This window comes from Capsicum annuum, chromosome 2 (genome assembly GCF_002878395.1).
Source record: "Capsicum annuum cultivar UCD-10X-F1 chromosome 2, UCD10Xv1.1, whole genome shotgun sequence".
Classification (NCBI taxonomy): Eukaryota; Viridiplantae; Streptophyta; class Magnoliopsida; order Solanales; family Solanaceae; genus Capsicum; species Capsicum annuum.
Genome location: NC_061112.1, coordinates 137,746,010 through 137,751,709, shown reverse-complemented (window position 1 = coordinate 137,751,709; position 5,700 = coordinate 137,746,010).

Here is a 5,700-nt window from a genome sequence, read left to right as displayed (position 1 = left end):
GGACCAGCATCTGATTTGTGTCAATTAAATCTTGGACAACTCTCTTTAAATGCCAGCATTTCTCGATATCATGGCCTGGAATATTAGAACAGTACGTACACCTTAAAGAATAATCGAGATTCCTCGGCAGTGGATTTGAAAGTCTTCCTTGAATTGGGCTTAAAACCTTCAACTTTCTCAACCTATCAAACAAGCTAGCATATGACTCCCCAAGAGGTGTGAATTGATTTTTGACCGCCTTCTCCTTCTTATACTCGGGCGTAGGCTGAAAACTGGGTCTGGAGGGGTTTTGGTAATTTGGTGGAGCGAATGGGCAGTTTTGTGGAGCTTGCGCGCGCCTCTGTGGGTAAAAAGTGGTTTGGGCATATGGCTGCACGCTATATACTGGGTACGAGGGTGGTGGAATGGAATATAAAGGGTTTTGGTGAAGGGTAGTAATGGCGGGGAGGAATATATGGAGGTTGGGCGTAGACTTGGGCATGGGATTGGGGATAGGGGCGAAGTGGTCTTTTGGGATAGGAATGGGTTCCAGCTATGATAGTTGTCACATCCTCTTTCTTTTTTTTACCTCCAAATACGCCAGATCCACCTTGAATGGCTTGTGTGGTGGCTTTTAATGCGGAAAAACTCACTATTCGGCCGGTCTTAATTCCGTCCTCTATCATCTCCCCCATTTTAAGGACTTCCATAAAAGACTTTCCCATTGCCGGAAGTAAATGTTGAAAATAGGTCTCATCCTGCGCCTGAATGAAAACTTCTACCAACTTACTTTCTTTTATTGGAGGCGTTACCCTTGCGGCCTATTCACGCCACCTTATCGCATATTCCCTATAACCTTCAGTGCCCTTTTTCTTCATGTTGACCAAGAATTTTTCGTCCGAAATCAGGTCGATGTTATGCTAAAAATATTGAACAAATTCAGAAGCTAAATCATCCCAGCTGTTCCATTTATTGATATCTCGATCGATAAACCATTCTGAGGCCAGATCAGAAAGACTCTTGCCAAAGAAGGCCATGAGCAGTTCTTTCTTTCCTCCTGCAGCCCTCAACTGGTTGCAATAACGTCTTAAGTGTGCAAAGGGATCACCGTGTCCTGCATACTTCTCTAACTTAGGCATCTTAAAACCGGGGGGAAGGTTGATGTCTGGGAATATGCAAAGATCTTTATAGGAAACACTCCTATAATTTCCGATTCCTTTAAATTCCTTATAGCTTGTTCTAAACTTTTTAATTTCTGGGCTATGATATCCTGTTCCTCTGCTGCGAAAGGTTTCTCCGTATCAAATGGAAATGCAGGCGGCTGAGTGTACCCATACGGTTCATTCATTTGCAAAGTAGGCTCAGGGGCATAATACTGACTATCTGGAACCTTCAGTACTGACTCACTGGCAGACCTAGGAAGCCTCATTGTAGGACGCACAGCATATACGGGAGTTTCATGTGGTGGCGTAGCCATGAATACCGGTGTGATCAGTGGCGCTGGCTGAGCAGCTGGTCTTGATTGGGGAGCTGCCAAGGGTACACCAGAATTGCCAGGGTAATAATGTCGCGGAGTGAATCTGGGTGCGTGCTCAGGTGACTCGGTAGGAGCCGAGAATTGCGCCTGAGAGAGTGGTGACAATTAGAGATATTCCCAAGACCTTCAGAGAGCGGAGGAGGAGGTATTTCGCTGGCCCATGCCCGGTGTAAATCTATCAATTGTTGCCTTAGCCTTACTACCTCATCATTGTGTTCAGAACTTTCTTCCCTGTGATCCTGATCCGGGTCAATGAGCGAATTTTCAATCTCCCTGCTAGCTATGGCGAGCTTTACTTTGGATCTAGTGAAGTATGGGTGACTAGCCAGAGTGCTGCAAACCTACCACTGTTATTTGAAAGAACATGCTCATCAAAGACGACATCCGTTAGGATTAGGGCACACAACAAGCATGGGAATCACATTGGTAAAATTGTCCTAAATTCATGTTCATTTCTACCAGCTTTTGAGGGTAGCGAGGTCATTTTAACATCATCCTGATTTTTGTCTGCACTTTTTTTTCTACACTTATTATTTTATAATTATTTTTTTCGTATCCATCTCTGTTCTCTTCTTTTCTCTTGTTATCTACCTTTATTTTATCATTCTTTATGGCTTTTGTTTTTCTTTAAAAGAGGAAAAATAATGAAAAATAACGAAACAAAATGATTAGATCGAACCCAAAAGTAGGTTGCCTACGTATCATGTTGTACATGAATCAGATCTTGCGTAGTTCGGGTAGCATGTGCATTAACCTTACCCACTTTTTTTTTTACGGAAACGAAAATAAACAAACAACATAACCTTTTGAAGAAAAAAAACAACAAAACGTACAAAAAGTTTGGGACCACTATAAAACTAAACAACGAATACGAAACAACATTATAGACCCTTAAGACGACATAGGTGAAATTACTAATAAAGACTCTAATACCAAGAACAACTTGACTTCGACTTAAAACAGACACCACCCTATAATGACAGACACATAAAAGACTCAAACTGAATAAAGATAAGAAGTGCTCTTTCAGACTGGTGCTCTGCGTGATGACCCTGGCTGATATGGACCTGCTTCTGAAGTTCTCTTTCTCCCATTTAAAATTTGTAGCATATCCTGTAAAGACAACCTGATGCCGGGGAGGAAGCTTCGGGCCCGTATTCCTGCTTCATGAGGAGTGCACTTGGAAAGATTATTCTGACACCTTTCTACCATCTTGAACAAATCTGCTAACTGAACTCTCAGTGTTTACACTTTAGACCCTACACTTTCATCCTGATGGTCGTCTACTATGCAGTCTTCCTGTATTCTCCCTTTAACCTGCGCTAGTAAGGGTTGACTGATACCCCGAGGGATAGATTGAAGCCAGACCCCATATCCCTGAGTGTACCCCGGATTATCCAAACCTTCTTTGAGTGTGTCCACACCTAGCTTTGTTGCATGCTTCCAAAACTGCTCGTACTTGCTCTCGCCTAAGGCTTGGTCCTTGAAGTACTCAAAATTCTTCAGAAGATCCACTGCTGGTGGCACGTCCTGCAGCCTACCCAACTGGCGCATTACCCTAGAAGGACTGTATGATCTAGTGCAATTGAGCCCTAACATAACTAAAGGGAGCTGCGTCTGACAACCCAACAAGATTCTCTTCGGTCGAAGCCACAGATAAGTCCACAAAATGTTATCCTCGGTTCTTGATTCAAGAAATTCACATTGTCACACCCCCTTTTTACATGCTCCAAAAAAAAAAATTTAATGTTTTAAGTTTCGAAAGGGTTTTTATTATTAAAGTGACAAAGATGAAAATTTGTTTCGAAAAAGAACTATTTATATTTTTTATTCAGAGTCGCCACTTGGCATAATCTGGTGTGCCAAGTCACCACTGAAAAATCCTTTTCAAAACCATTTGACTCTTTAAACTGGTTTACGAACAAAGATTCCGGCTAAGGAATTCTGTTGACTGAGGGGAAGGTGTTAGGCATCTCTCGATCCTGTGGTTCAACCACGGTTGCTTGGTAGAGTGTATCAACTATTTTGGCATTACGAAATGTATAAACCACACAAAAGCACGCAAAATAATCAAACAATAAACAAAAACAAAACAAAATGTAAAGTCCAGTCCAATTATTACAACCCGAAATAAAAAGGGACTGAAAGTAAACCTACGCTAATCCTGAACTAATGCTCTACCTGACGCCTCGGGTCTTCACCACGAACATCCTCCGGGTACATAATACCTCGGGGCATTCCCCGGTGAATAAATATATACAGATACTTCGGGGCATTCCCCGGCCAAATGAATATATTTTTTAGTGCGAGAAAATCAAATTATTCAACAAAATTTCAAACATTCCATGGAATTTCCAATATTCAACCAAAGCCGTCAATTCTAAACATTCCACGAAAACACTTGTTCCTAAATTCGCCTACCCAGCCTATATTCGCCTATCCAATTAGCGACCTAAAATAGTGATACTATCGAGTTTACCAACGTTATTCATGCTTATTCCAAGTTGAACAAAAGTAACAATAAAACCATCATTAACCAAATTCATCATTTTATCAATCTCGTAATTCCACCCCAACTTTCCTTTTATCAAACCATTAAACATGATAAAACTCATTCCTCAAAACAACATAACCGAATCACAAACTCCATGATCAACATCAACAAAAATCCAACAAAACATAATAGCACCACACTGTAGACACGTAATTTTATCCCCCTCAAAAGTTCGATTTTATTCATTTTTACCTTATCATATCATGTGCCCTCACCCACGTGATTACATCCCACAAAAATACAAAAAGTAACTCTCAACAAAATCCCTAACAAACTTTTATTCCTTTAACACCCTAACAACCCTCTCCAATAGGAAAATGACAAATCACCACCTTACCACCCCACACACTACCCCCTACCCCCTACCCGCGTGTACCTCACTACCCCACCCACTCTATTCACTCTACAATATATACACACATACACACAAATACAAAGGAGAAGATTTTTTGGCAATGAACAGGAACAAAAAAAAAAGATCTCAACATAGTAAAAAAAAGAGGAATCAGCTCCTTCTCTCTCTAGACTCTCACTCTCTCTTTCTCAACCATCACACTGACGATCAAAAATGACTCCATCGGCATCCATGGCTGCCGCCGGCCAGCTCAGTACCGGCTAGCTTCTTTCTCCCTCTTCTTCTCTTTCTCTCTTTTCTTTCTTTCTCTATCAAAAAGCAAAAGCTGTCGCTGGCCACCACCACGCCGGTTATCATGGCTGGTGAGACACCGAATTAGTCGCGACCCATCTCTGGCCTCCTCTCTCTGCTCTCCCGTTTACAGCCGTGGCTCCAGCTGGCTGAACCATCAAGAACCGCAGCCAACGTCGTTACCCACTAGCCACTACTCCAGCTCAAGGTTGTATCTGTTGTCAACCTTGTGATAGCCGTTGCAATTTGTGTCCATATAACACATGCCTTCTTGGTTGATCTTCTATTAGAGTGATCTATCTGCTCTATTTTTTGTTTAAAATAATGAGAGAATGCAGATCAGCTTGAGTAGTTGTGGAATCTATAATGTTGGTAAACCCTTTATTTGGATCTTTGGGGGTGTTCGGGTCTTGTATGTTGCGGGATCCATTCGATATTGCGTTTGGGGGGTGTTCGTGATTAACCCGTTCAATATTCGTGATTTGGTTTTCACGTTGAGGTCTTGTTCTTTGGTTGAAATCTGTTCGGTTAGAAATTTTGAGACACTGATTGGGTTTGTTCATTGTGAGGTTCTCCGGTCGAGTATTTTGGTCTTTAGATTTCTTTATGATCGACAAGGATCAGTTTCATCGAGGTCCATTTCTTCTACCGATCTTTATTTTATCTTGACTCTTTATTGATGTTGTGGCTGTGGATGATTTTTTTGTTGCGTGTTCGGTTTGAATCTTTGTTGTTTGTGTTGTGTTTGATGTTGGTTTCGGATTATGAGATGTGATTGGAAAATCGAAGCATACACTAATTATGTGGTTAAAAATGGACTTGGGGGTGAGAATTAAAATTTGATATAATTGGATATTTGGATTAGTTAATTTTATCATGTGTTTAAGTTAAAACGAGCGCTAATTGAACTCGGTAGTATTGTGATACGCCGGTTGGTTTAGGCAAAGGTAGGTTGGGTAGGCAAGATTTAGGATTTGTGATGGT